General features: G+C 38.9%; 1 protein-coding gene across 1 annotated transcript in view; it reads left to right on the forward strand.

Annotated features, from left to right (window-relative positions):
• Window positions 1-6005, forward strand: part of LOC139815465 (intraflagellar transport protein 80 homolog) — a 218282-nt gene that overhangs the window by 157535 nt on the left and 54742 nt on the right. The window lies entirely within an intron of this gene.

Consider the following 6005-nt stretch of genomic DNA (forward strand, 5'->3'; position numbering starts at 1 on the left):
TTAGAAAAAAAGGAAAATTTAAAATAACATGCACAAGCAATGAAATGCCGTTTTTGGTCGAAGTGGATCTTAGTACTTAATAATATTTCACAATATTAATTATTATTAAATACATTTTTTAGTTTTTTAAACTGCGTGCCAATATGGACTTTGTCGGACTTAAGACGCATTAGTGTAAATTGAAATATCATTATATCCCAATCTGGTCATATATAGACAGATCTGATCATGTTTCAATGACATCCTCGGGAAATCCAAAGGACATCCAGGACGGACAATCGGGATATCCTGGGAATATCCCAATTAAATCCTAGGATATACTTTGGATGTCCTGAGGAAGAGCAAATAATCCCCGAATACTAGTCCTCATGACATCCTGAGGATATCCTGTCAGACGTCCTGAGGACTTCTATGGGATACGTTATGGACATTTTTTAGGCGTCTGAAGGGAAAGATTCTGAAAGTAAAATCGAGCTATTAACCCAATCAGCAATAATTGTTTTATCTTTGGAAGATTTTTTTCCTTTCTAAAAAAAGGCATGTTAAATCGATACTCGCATCTCTCGAAGTCTTCTCGAAAGTCTCGAATTGCTTTGTTGGCTCTTTTCCGCGATGCTGATTGATTCTGTTGCTGCGCTAACTTCGTGAGCGGCTGTCATAGCATATTTTGACAGTTGTGTGTAATATTAAAGCTAAATAGCGCGCGCAAAGCGCGCGTCTGTGATGTCTAGTAATATCTAAAAAATATACATCTTAATATTTTAAAAATATACACATCTTGCGAATGTCATGATTTTGCTTCGCCGGAGACCTGCTTATATTAGCCCTCAACTGAAATCTTCTTACGAGTTAGTCTTACCATTATGCGCCGCCTAGTGGCGTCGTTCCAAACTAGCACAATGACATCCTCTGGAAATCCGAAGGACATCCAGGAAAAATGCGCTACTATGCATCTTTCTTAATTAAGAATATTTCATAATATTTCAAAAATATTTGAAAAAAGATTATAGAACCAATAATAAATTTAAAATATTTTTAAATATTTTGGAACGATATTATAAAACAATAAATATGTAGATTTAAATTAATATTTAAAAAATATATTTTAAATATTTAAGAAAATATTGTCTGAGTGAGATAAAGAAGAACATAATATATATAATATATATTATATATATATATATATATATATATATATATATATATATATATACATATAATATAATTTTCACCCTTTTTTTGCAAACAGTTCAAAAATGACAATTTTTTAATTATGTCATTGTTGTAGAGTGAAAATTCAATACACTGAATAAAGAGCTAATATATGTATAGCTCTAGATATATTTGTTCCTCTACAATCAGTTATTGCTATTTTCACTCATTCCAAATACGTAAAAGATATCCTAAAATCATCCAAAATGTGTCCAGGATGTCCTGAGGAGTTTTATAGGATATACTCAGGATATCCTGCGATACCCCTCAAGATATCCTGGACATGCGTAAGATGATTTTAGGATTTTTTATGGATTTTAGGATTATTTAAGTCTAGTAGACATTTATGAAAAATTTATAATTTATTACGGTACTTAACATTCTGAAATTACTTTAAGTATTTTACAATTAATGAAATGAAATAAAATATTTATATAAAATATTTACGACAATATATGTCCTGGATGTCCTTCGGATTTTCCGAGGATGTTATTGGCTATCTGGAAAACAACTAAATGTCCTGAAAATATCCCAGGATATCCTGGACATATTCAGGACGATTCTGAGGACGTCTTGTGCTATCTGGGATACAATCATATACAGCATCGCGTCTTGTCATATATATGATCATATACAGTGCCGATCAGTTATGTATGGCCACATATAATTATATCTGATAATACATGGCCGAACATTCTTTATATACGACCATGTGAGGCCAGATACGATTATGTATAGTGTCATATCTGGCTACACATAATAATATGTCTGACCATATATGAACTTATATGATCAGATCTTGTGTCATGTATAATGTACGATCTGATCATATATGGCGATAGATGACCATATATGATTATATATGCTTTATATATTGGCATGTAAAACTTATATCTGTTCATATCTCATTTATTCATATACTGTCAGATATGAATATTTTTTCCCGCAGTTTTAAGCGCAATTTATAACAGTCTGGAATATGTTGTGTGGAAACAGAGTTAAATTTATCAACTAAAAAATTATGTAAGTTTACATTGCGTAATTTTGGAAAATAAGGACTGTAATATCTATAAATATTTTCTAATTGTAAAAAAAACTTTAAATGTTGGCTTATTAACAAAATATAACGTATTTGCATTATAACATTTAATTCTTACAAGTTCCAAAAATTTAAAATTTTGTGGTTTTTTTTACCCAACAGATTGCACGCAAGTACAGCATGTGATACATGTTTTTATGATCGATGCCAAACAATATCCTGCAACATTATACAGACAATTCATCTCTTTATTATTATACTCTATTATTTTATTATAATTAAAAGGAGGAATTTGATCAATAAATTAATCAATAGGAGATGCATCAGATAAAGAAGAATGAGGAGCCATATTTTCTTTAGACTTCAAATATTCTAAAAAAACCAGAAAGATATTCACTATTATCAGTCTGATAATTTCCTGTTAATATTGGTTTTATAAACATAGATATGGCAATGAGTTTTAAATTATTTTTAAATTGTAAGGAATCTCTAAAATTATATTTTTATGTCGCAAAAGTGAGAACAGATTTTCTATGCAGTCTTGTATAAGACAACCAGTCAACACAAAGTTAAACTTGCAATGGTTTATTAGATATTGTACCAAATTAATAAATTGACGTTGTAGAAAGTATGATACCTCTTTGTACAGGTTTAAATATTTTTTTTGCCTATTTTTATTTTCGTAAAGAGATCAATCATCTCACAAAGAAAAGAAATGCTAGCATTGTATTTTTCTTTGTTTTTTGTACCTAATGCTGTACAACATGACCTAAAAGTCATCATTGAGAACCACTTGGATATCTGTTCAACAAACCACGCGGTGATACGATATTCCGGTTTATGATTTTCATTTGCTAAAAATTGTAATGAACTACTGACATGGGGTGAGAAAACATTTTTTGCTTTGTTTACACGCATCTTATTGTAAGTATTAGTACATTTAATATCATCGTAACGTAATCTAGGTGTTAGAAAGAATTCTAGGTCTTTCTGAGACTTAATTAATTCATTGTGTTTGGCGCACCGCCGTGTATCATAGTGTAAATAGTAGTTAATGATAGGATTGATTTCGTGTTGTCGTTTCACATTGTTAATTGTACGGTTTTTGTATTGATCAGTTATACCGGGTTGAATTATCGCGCCTATTAGCGAAACGTCGGTGGATCGCGATTAGTACACTTGTCGATATTCGCGCGACTCACCCGACTCGTGCTGCCCGCCCACGGGTGGCATCCCCAATTATGAGAAGAATTCGGTACTCGCTCGCGCCGTACTTCGCAGGTGCGCGAGCCGAGAGAACGGAAGAGAGGACTCATCAGTCGAACGTCGTGAAGCTCACACGTTACCGTTTCGCATGTGCAAACTTGGAGTGCTCGGTCGCCCATCGCAGACCACGAAGGCCTAATCGCTTGATATCCTGCTTATCTATGACTGCTTGATATCCTGCCTATCTGTGACTGCTTGCTATCCTGCCTATCTGTGCCTGCTTGCTATACCTGCCGGTCCGTGCCTGCTTGCTATACCGGACTGTTGCATGCTTTCGCTTTGCACGCCAGAGATCTCGCCAACGGGAGGACGACGTCGACACCCAGGAGGCGCCGGGCAACGACACGGTGAGTCGCCTCGCATTTTTTGATATTCGTTGCTTGCTTCGCTTTATTCACTTTCGCGAGGGCACGGTCCCTCTGGTCCTTCGAGAAAATTTTGTCGACCAATCGCAAATCCGGGGAGCGCCTCATACCCCCCCGTGCATTGGTCCTTCGAGCCGGATACGCGCGCTAAAGTAATAACGCCGACCTTTCGCTCGTGGGTAGCATTTCTTAGTGGTTTTGATCGCGATTGCATTACAATTAATCAGTCGCGTATTCTACACCCGCCGCGATATCTCTCGGCCGCAACATTGCTTCGCGACGAGAATACGCGCGGGAAACTTGTCGTTTGATCGCTTTGTGGTTAATTGCTCTTGTCGTTCGTTATTGAATATAGTCGTTAACCGAAATATTCAACATTGGAATATTCTCGGTTAAGCCATGCCATACGTTCTCGCCGCGCCGTCGACGGCCTTGACGCTCGGTCACGGGCCGGCAGCGTATATACACATTTTTTCTACGTAAGCTCGCGTTCCATAATAACGCGCTACATTATTTTCGTTGTTGCTGGGTGTGTTTCGGCCAGACTCGAAATACATATTGAAAATACATACTGAAACTATTATTCCGATCGTTGGAATTCTCGCAAACATCATTGCCACCGATCGAATATACTGTTCGCCGGCACTGGTCCCCGGTATAAAATATTGTAGCACTCAAGGTAATCTTATTAAAGATTATAATTACGATTATAATCACAATTGCAAAGAAGTTGGCGTAATTGATGCTCATGTCGTGGATTATTGCTCGTGTCATGTGTGTACTGCTGAACAAATACTTGAGTGCATTCCTCGTCGTAACCGGGCACCTGTGCCGATCTAATTAATAATTTTGATCGTTAAGACAACCATTTTCTTATTTTGTACATCCCTTGCAACCCTCTTCCTTGCTAGCTCTACACTGCATTTGATCCCCTTTTCTTGTGTTCGCCATTGGCTCTTGCGATTAACAAACTTGTCATTTTGCTTGCGCTATTATATCGTGTTTGAAAAACATTCTATCGGGAATATCGTGCCTTCGCGTAGGAATCCGAACCGGGCCATCCGTTATTTGTCACCTTGGCGAGCGGAACGGTTGTGTTGTTTTTCTGGCATTCCAAAGTCGAGGCTTTTGTTCTCTAGTGTCTGTCGACATTTCGTGCTAAGTTGAGTTGTCGTTGCTTTGAGTTCACGTGAACCCCCAACCCTGCGCGCGTGTTCCACTTGTTTGGTTGATTTAACGTCGTATTCCGATCATCATGGGCCGAGGTCACATAACTAAACGCGAGCTGTGTATACAGCGGATGAGGGAGATCCATGAGCTGTCGATGCTCGCCGTGGACAATGAGGCACAGAGGCCAAATTTCCTAGTTAGATACCCTACCGTGGCTGGACTGATTAAGGATTTTGAGGCGGCTCACCTCAAAATAATCCAAGACGCCTCAGACGAGGAGTTTACCGCGGAAGACGCAATCCGTAAAGAATTCGATACGATACGCTTCGGAGTAATCGGGCGTTATGAGAAATTTGTGGGCGCCGACCGAGCGGCCGCCGCGGCCGCTCAGGCCCCGGTCCAAACGTCGTCTATCCGACTGCCCAAAATCTCACTTCCGGAATTCTCGGGAGATCTCGCGCTTTGGCCCTCGTTCATCGCGTTGTTCAACGTTTCTATTCACGAGAATCGGAGCATCTCCTCCATGGAGAAGTACCAATATCTGGTAGCCTCATTGAAAGGAGAAGCGCTCAACGTCGTGAAGAACCTCCCCCTCTCCGCCGACAACTACGCGATAGCCTACGACGCCCTGATTTCGCGATATCAGAATAAGCGGAACTTAGCGGATTACCACGTGGACTTAATGCTAAACGCCAAGCCGTTAAAATTGGAGTCAGTCGCCCCTCTCCGCACGTTGTTGGACACATTTACCGAAAATACGCGAGCACTGAACTTGTTAGGGTTCCCCACGGACTCTTGGGACTATTTACTCCTCAAATTCTTGTTAGAAAAACTACCTCGTTCGCTTCGCGAGAAATTCGAATCCGAACACCGGGCAGAGGAGATACCAAAGTACGCGCAACTCACGAAGTTCCTATCGGATCACTGCCGGGTACTCGCGTCCGTATCGGCCC

Source organism: Temnothorax longispinosus, chromosome 6 (assembly GCF_030848805.1).
Source record: "Temnothorax longispinosus isolate EJ_2023e chromosome 6, Tlon_JGU_v1, whole genome shotgun sequence".
Lineage (NCBI taxonomy): Eukaryota > Metazoa > Arthropoda > Insecta > Hymenoptera > Formicidae > Temnothorax > Temnothorax longispinosus.